General features: G+C 43.2%; 1 protein-coding gene across 4 annotated transcripts in view; it reads right to left on the bottom strand.

Annotated features, from left to right (window-relative positions):
• The window catches only part of syt1a (synaptotagmin Ia), a 216,846-nt gene extending 212,269 nt beyond the window's left edge, over window positions 1–4,577 (bottom strand). For 3 of the 4 annotated variants that reach the window (XM_005923509.3, XM_014333939.2, XM_014333938.2), the window contains exon 1: window positions 4,413–4,577. The gene's annotated coding sequence lies outside the window, so the exon portion shown is untranslated. The remainder of the gene's footprint in view (window positions 1–4,412) is intronic. The other variant, XM_042220506.1, reaches the window with a different exon arrangement.
• Between the last annotated feature and the right edge of the window lie 653 nt (window positions 4,578–5,230).

The raw sequence follows: 5,230 nt of genomic DNA, 5'->3' as shown, positions 1-5,230 counted from the left end.
CGAGCAGTTGTCCAAGCATTTCACTACATATCGTACTGTGTATGACTGTGTACGTGACAAATAAAATTTGAATTTGAATTTGAATTTGAGATTCTCATATAGTACAGCTTGAAACATCATGTAGTTAAGTCTGTGTGTGCTTTTTAAATACAATGTTGATGCTACGGATTGTAACTGGATTGTGTTTTTAAGCATACATATGAGTCTGTTTAGCTCTGTCAATAAAATGTGTATGAGTATGTGTGTGTTTGTGAGACCGTGTGTGGATTGATCCTGTAATCTGAGTCTTATCTCGGTGGGTCCACAGAGATCAAGCAGTCCTGAGTCCTCTACACTCTGTCAAACACAGAGCTTCAAATGAGGACTTAAGACCAAGCTAATTAGCCTATTAGTGTCAGGTCTTTACAGCGATGCTGATACCAGTTAGGCAAGCAAGAGAAACTATGACAATGACCTTTCGTCTCTCATTACTGTACACAAAACACAATTTAGGGTTGTATTCGAAAAACATCTTGTAAAGTGACAAACTCAGGGAGCTGATGTTGATGAACTTACAGGATAACTCAAGCATTTAACACTTAGATGTGACGTCCTGATTTGTCTCCATCAGGTTCACTCAAACTAAAACACTGCTTTACCACTTTGATTTAAATCAGACTTGTTTTGGCTTGAACGCCTGCAGGGAAATATTGGTGCTGAAAAATGCAGCAAAAAAGAAAACCATTGAAAAGCATTGCTTTGCCATGAACTGCTAAATGTGCAATAAATTATCATTTTTAACAGACTTTTACACCAGCAGGTACCTAAAATTATCAGCAGATTGTGGTGAAATAGCAGCAAACACCTATGTATAGTGTTGCAAGGTCACAATACTTCAATCTACACACCGTTTTGTAAAGTCACTTTGTCGCTGAAGAGACGAAAGCAGTCTTAGTCTGCCTCAGTCCATCTTGTGGGGGTGATGCTGCACTGCTCACACATTGTGGTTTTGTGGGCACTTGACCTCTAACCAGGTGGATTTAACTTCTACGCCATTTGGGATATCTGACAAACCAGGATCAAATAAATGAGCAAGCACTCCACAGTCACACAGGATAGTGGTTACAACAGATTGATGGCAGTCGCTGTAAAGTTGATCAACTGCACAGTCACACAGGTCTAGAGACTGGTCTGTGACCCCCTGGCAACCACAGACCGCTAGAGAAAAATGTGTTTTCACTGATTGGTTGGCAAAAACATCCATGATAGCTTTGGTCACTAGCAGATTGTTGCATAGTTTGAAAAGAACATACCAATTCGTCTGCAAATTCCTATTGCTAGTGAAACTGAAAAGTAGGAAACAAAATGGACACAAAGACCTGTTGCCTTCAAAGTAAAAGTTGCACTTAAAAACATGTTGGTTGCAATGCTGTGGCACATCTTTGACTTTAACTTTGAGATAAGTCGGCACCTTCCATTCAAACTACAGATGACTGCGCCAATCTGCTATAGCAACCAAAACAGGGAAGGAGGAAGGTTTTGGTCTAGCATCCTCTCTGCAACCAAATTCAGAAACCTCCAGGAAACATTCCTCAACTATTCAGGAAATACATGTTTTTCCCTCACAATTAGTGGTTGCATCACGTCCAATATAGTGGAAAACACTCGAGTAACGTATGCATGATGGCACAAAGGAAGTCTCTTAGCAGGTGTGATGGATTCAGTTCTGCTCAGTGTTTATCATCTTATTGTTGTGGCCATCCACAACAGTCCCAGTTTCTCAATTTAACTGCTCACCGCTGCTCTATACCATAAAGTCCTATCTCTTGTCTACAGCACAAAAATCAAATAACAACCAACCTGCCTGACAATCTGTTGAAGAAACAGGCTTCCATAAATTTGAAGCAGGAAGTTACCATTAATATGCATGAACTGAAAACATGGTTAATTTGCAAAGCAACAGAGAAAAAAAAAATTTTGAACAGTGATGCCACACTGTGATACTAACAGGTGGTGCTTTGCACTTTAGTTTCACGAAGAGAACAAATGCTGCAGAAAACTGTGTGTTTGTTGGGTTTTATACTTGATGGCAGAAGTAGGGTGAACTTTGTTAAAATTTGTAGACTGATTTCTCTCAGGCTGAATATGCTAAGAACTGTTGAACGTCATTATCCATCATCTTAAATAAGAACCAATATACAGCTGTTTTATCAGTTTTGTAGCAGGGGCACTGTAAAGGAGATGGGACTAGATTGCGATGAATAGTCAATCAATAATCAGCTCCAAAGAATGTAAAAAAAGTGCAATACATTACCAGACTTTTTTCCCCTAAGATATCTGGTATCAGTGATGGTGATGAATGTGATCAAAGGATGATTATAGGGATGTCCTTGGAGAGTGGGAACACTACTTATGAGGCATCCACCAGCATGACTCAGTCTCTGTGGTGACACTGTTACTGTTCTGTGCACATCCCAGTTCATAGGCACCCAAACCAAATGGCCACACAAGGTCAAATCCTAAGTGATATTTTCCATTTTGTGTTGTTCCAAACATAAACAAATAGCTTCACCGTACTGTCCTCGTGGCTCTACTTCCTTTCCATACAACTTCTAATAACCTTATGAGTGAGAGCCACTGTCCACGTGCAAAGTAATGCTGGCAGATGCCCTTCCATCCTGACAGTTTCTGGCTTTTGAAAAGTTCACTCCAGATAACTCAGCCAAGACAAAAGGTTAGAGCTGCTTGGACATCAGGCTTGGGACTTTGGGTCTGTACTTCTCATTAATAGCCCCTTAACAAGCCTGATAAAACATGACAACGCCTCGGGCAACAGATAACTGGCCACTTGATTAGATTCTGAGTCAATATCCGCCCCTGCCCTCTCTTTCTTGCTGTATACGTGATTGGAAGACAGGCAAAGTATTTAAAGCCAAAAGGAGAAGAATTCATGACTATACCCTGGTTGTGATTCATATGGCAGCGCTTCCAAAAAGTTTTGGCTCCAGATTCTTAAAGGCCAAGGTTTTGCAAAAAAAGCTACCCTGAGCTATCAGTCCACACAGCATCCATTAGTGCATGGCTTCAGCCTGTCTGATTCAGTTAGTAATTATGAAATGGAGCATCTGCAGAAGCTCCCTGAGAGTATGTAAACATAGGCTCTGCCTTGGGGAATTAGATCAGAGGTCATTTAGATTTAGGTGAGAAAAGCAAAGAGTGCTGTTTCACTCGCGCTTTTCCCGTCACCTGGTAACAGTTTGACACACGGGAGCTACCTAGTGTATATGTCCAAACCAGTACAGCTAAACAGCAACAGCTGAGCAACCCCTCTTCTCTCTCCCTCTTCTTCCTCTCCCATGCCTCTGGCTGATTATGCCCCCTGAGATATTAGGTAATCTGGGAGCAGGCAAGAGGTGACAGGCCACTTCTTTTTTAATGACTTGTCAGCGAAGGCGCGCTAACAATCACCATGGATATGGTTGACATGTTTGCTGAGCGACAGCAGCCGTCCATTACATGTGCACTGTGCGGTAGCCAATCGGCACTCTATCAGTAAACCCGTGGGAGGTGATAAGGCTTCTTTACAGCAACGGGGGTTCCTACTAATAATGATACCAGATAAGGACAATATCGACGAGGAACTGGAACGACATTTTCAAATTGTATCTGTTCACTAAATAGACTCTTAAGCTAAAAAGACTGCAACTTTAAACAGCTATTTATTGCCACAAGTTTATAGGATAAATTATCAGCAGGAAGTGTAGTCAGGACCAAATCGAAGTATTCGAAAAGTCAAGTTGAAGCGCTTGTCTTGTTCCATATTCAAATGGCATTACAGCTCATTTCTGAATCAATACCCTGCCTGTCTTTATTTCTGCTCAAGATAAATCTATCATGACTCAAAGATGGAGAATAGTGAAGTAAAAAAAATTAATGATAGGGCACCAGGGCTGCAGCCTGCCTATTTTATCTGATGGAGCGAGGTGAACAAACGGAGGGATTAGCTTCCATGGGATGAAAGCAGCTGCTCGTCTTCCGTCTCCATTCCCCTCCCCTCCTTTCCTCTCCTCTCCATCTGCCCACACATCCACGCTGTGGTCTCCCCTCGCAACAAAAGACGTGTTCTATATGTTGCTATCACTAGCTGCACTCCACCCTGCACCTACAGCAGTTTCCGAGCAAGCACAAAAAGCCTTTCAGTGCACATGGCAACGAAAGACGCGCCAAAAACGGTGTTAATAAGAAGGCTTGGGAGTGAAGTGTACTTCCCCTGTGACACCCTTAAAACACCCACCCTTCCTGATTATGTCACCTAGAAACAGATACATCACACACATCCACCCCACTATGAGAAGACACTACAAAACAAACAAGAGACGCCCCGATTCTTTGCAACTTCTGAGGTAGCCCAAAGCAGAAACGTGCTCTCTTACCTGGCAACAACAACACACCTTCAGCTCCAAATCTGCTCGCCCTGTCGAGGAGGCGCTCATCTGTAGTAGGAGTAGGAGGTCTTGAAGAAAAAGTGTGTGTGCTGTGTGTGTGTTTGTGTGAGTGTGATGCTGGAAGAGAGGAAGAGGGAGAGAGGGAAAGTGAGAGGTGGAGCCTAGCTGAGAGGAGAGAAAGAGGGCTGGATGATGACTCCGTCTGCCGTCTACATAGCCAGTCTTGTGGGAGCAGTGTGGATGGCGCTAGAATGTCTTCTGTTCAAACACAACAGGCAGATGCACTTAATTCACGGCTTGGAGAAAAAGCCTGGGGCAGAGAGCGGAGGGTGGGAGGAGGTGTGAGAAGACAGGAGAGACTCTGGGCTGTTTAAGCCAGCATCATCACACGGTGGTTCCTAGGAATCCCTCCAGTAAGAAGGACACTGCATCACTGAGTCCTTGGCTGTGATTGGTTGGGTGTTGGGGAGACGTCAAGTATGGTGGGCAATGCTGCGTAACCTTAGCTGACCCTTTCAACACATATTAACATGTCTTGTCTGTGTTTTTCACCATTCGGGGCATATGTCACCTCCAAGGTCACTTAAAAAAAGAAAGAAAAGAAAAGAAAAAGACTCCCCTAGGATCTTGGGAATGTTGGGAGACTATGTGTATACGTGTGTTTGTCAGTACACAGTAAGTCATGACCTGCCCTTGCACATGAGCAAACGCACACACAAATACACACATCCAACAAGAACTTGAAAGGAGGATGATTTCCCCAGAGGAAGGCTGAGCCTTTCAGGAGAAGAGCCACACAAACACCT

This window comes from Haplochromis burtoni, unplaced genomic scaffold (genome assembly GCF_018398535.1).
Source record: "Haplochromis burtoni strain Fernald_Lab_line unplaced genomic scaffold, NCSU_Asbu1 Contig_49, whole genome shotgun sequence".
Taxonomy (NCBI): Eukaryota; Metazoa; Chordata; class Actinopteri; order Cichliformes; family Cichlidae; genus Haplochromis; species Haplochromis burtoni.
The sequence above is the reverse complement of the archived record's forward strand: the minus strand, read 5'-3'. Positions and strand labels throughout refer to the sequence as shown.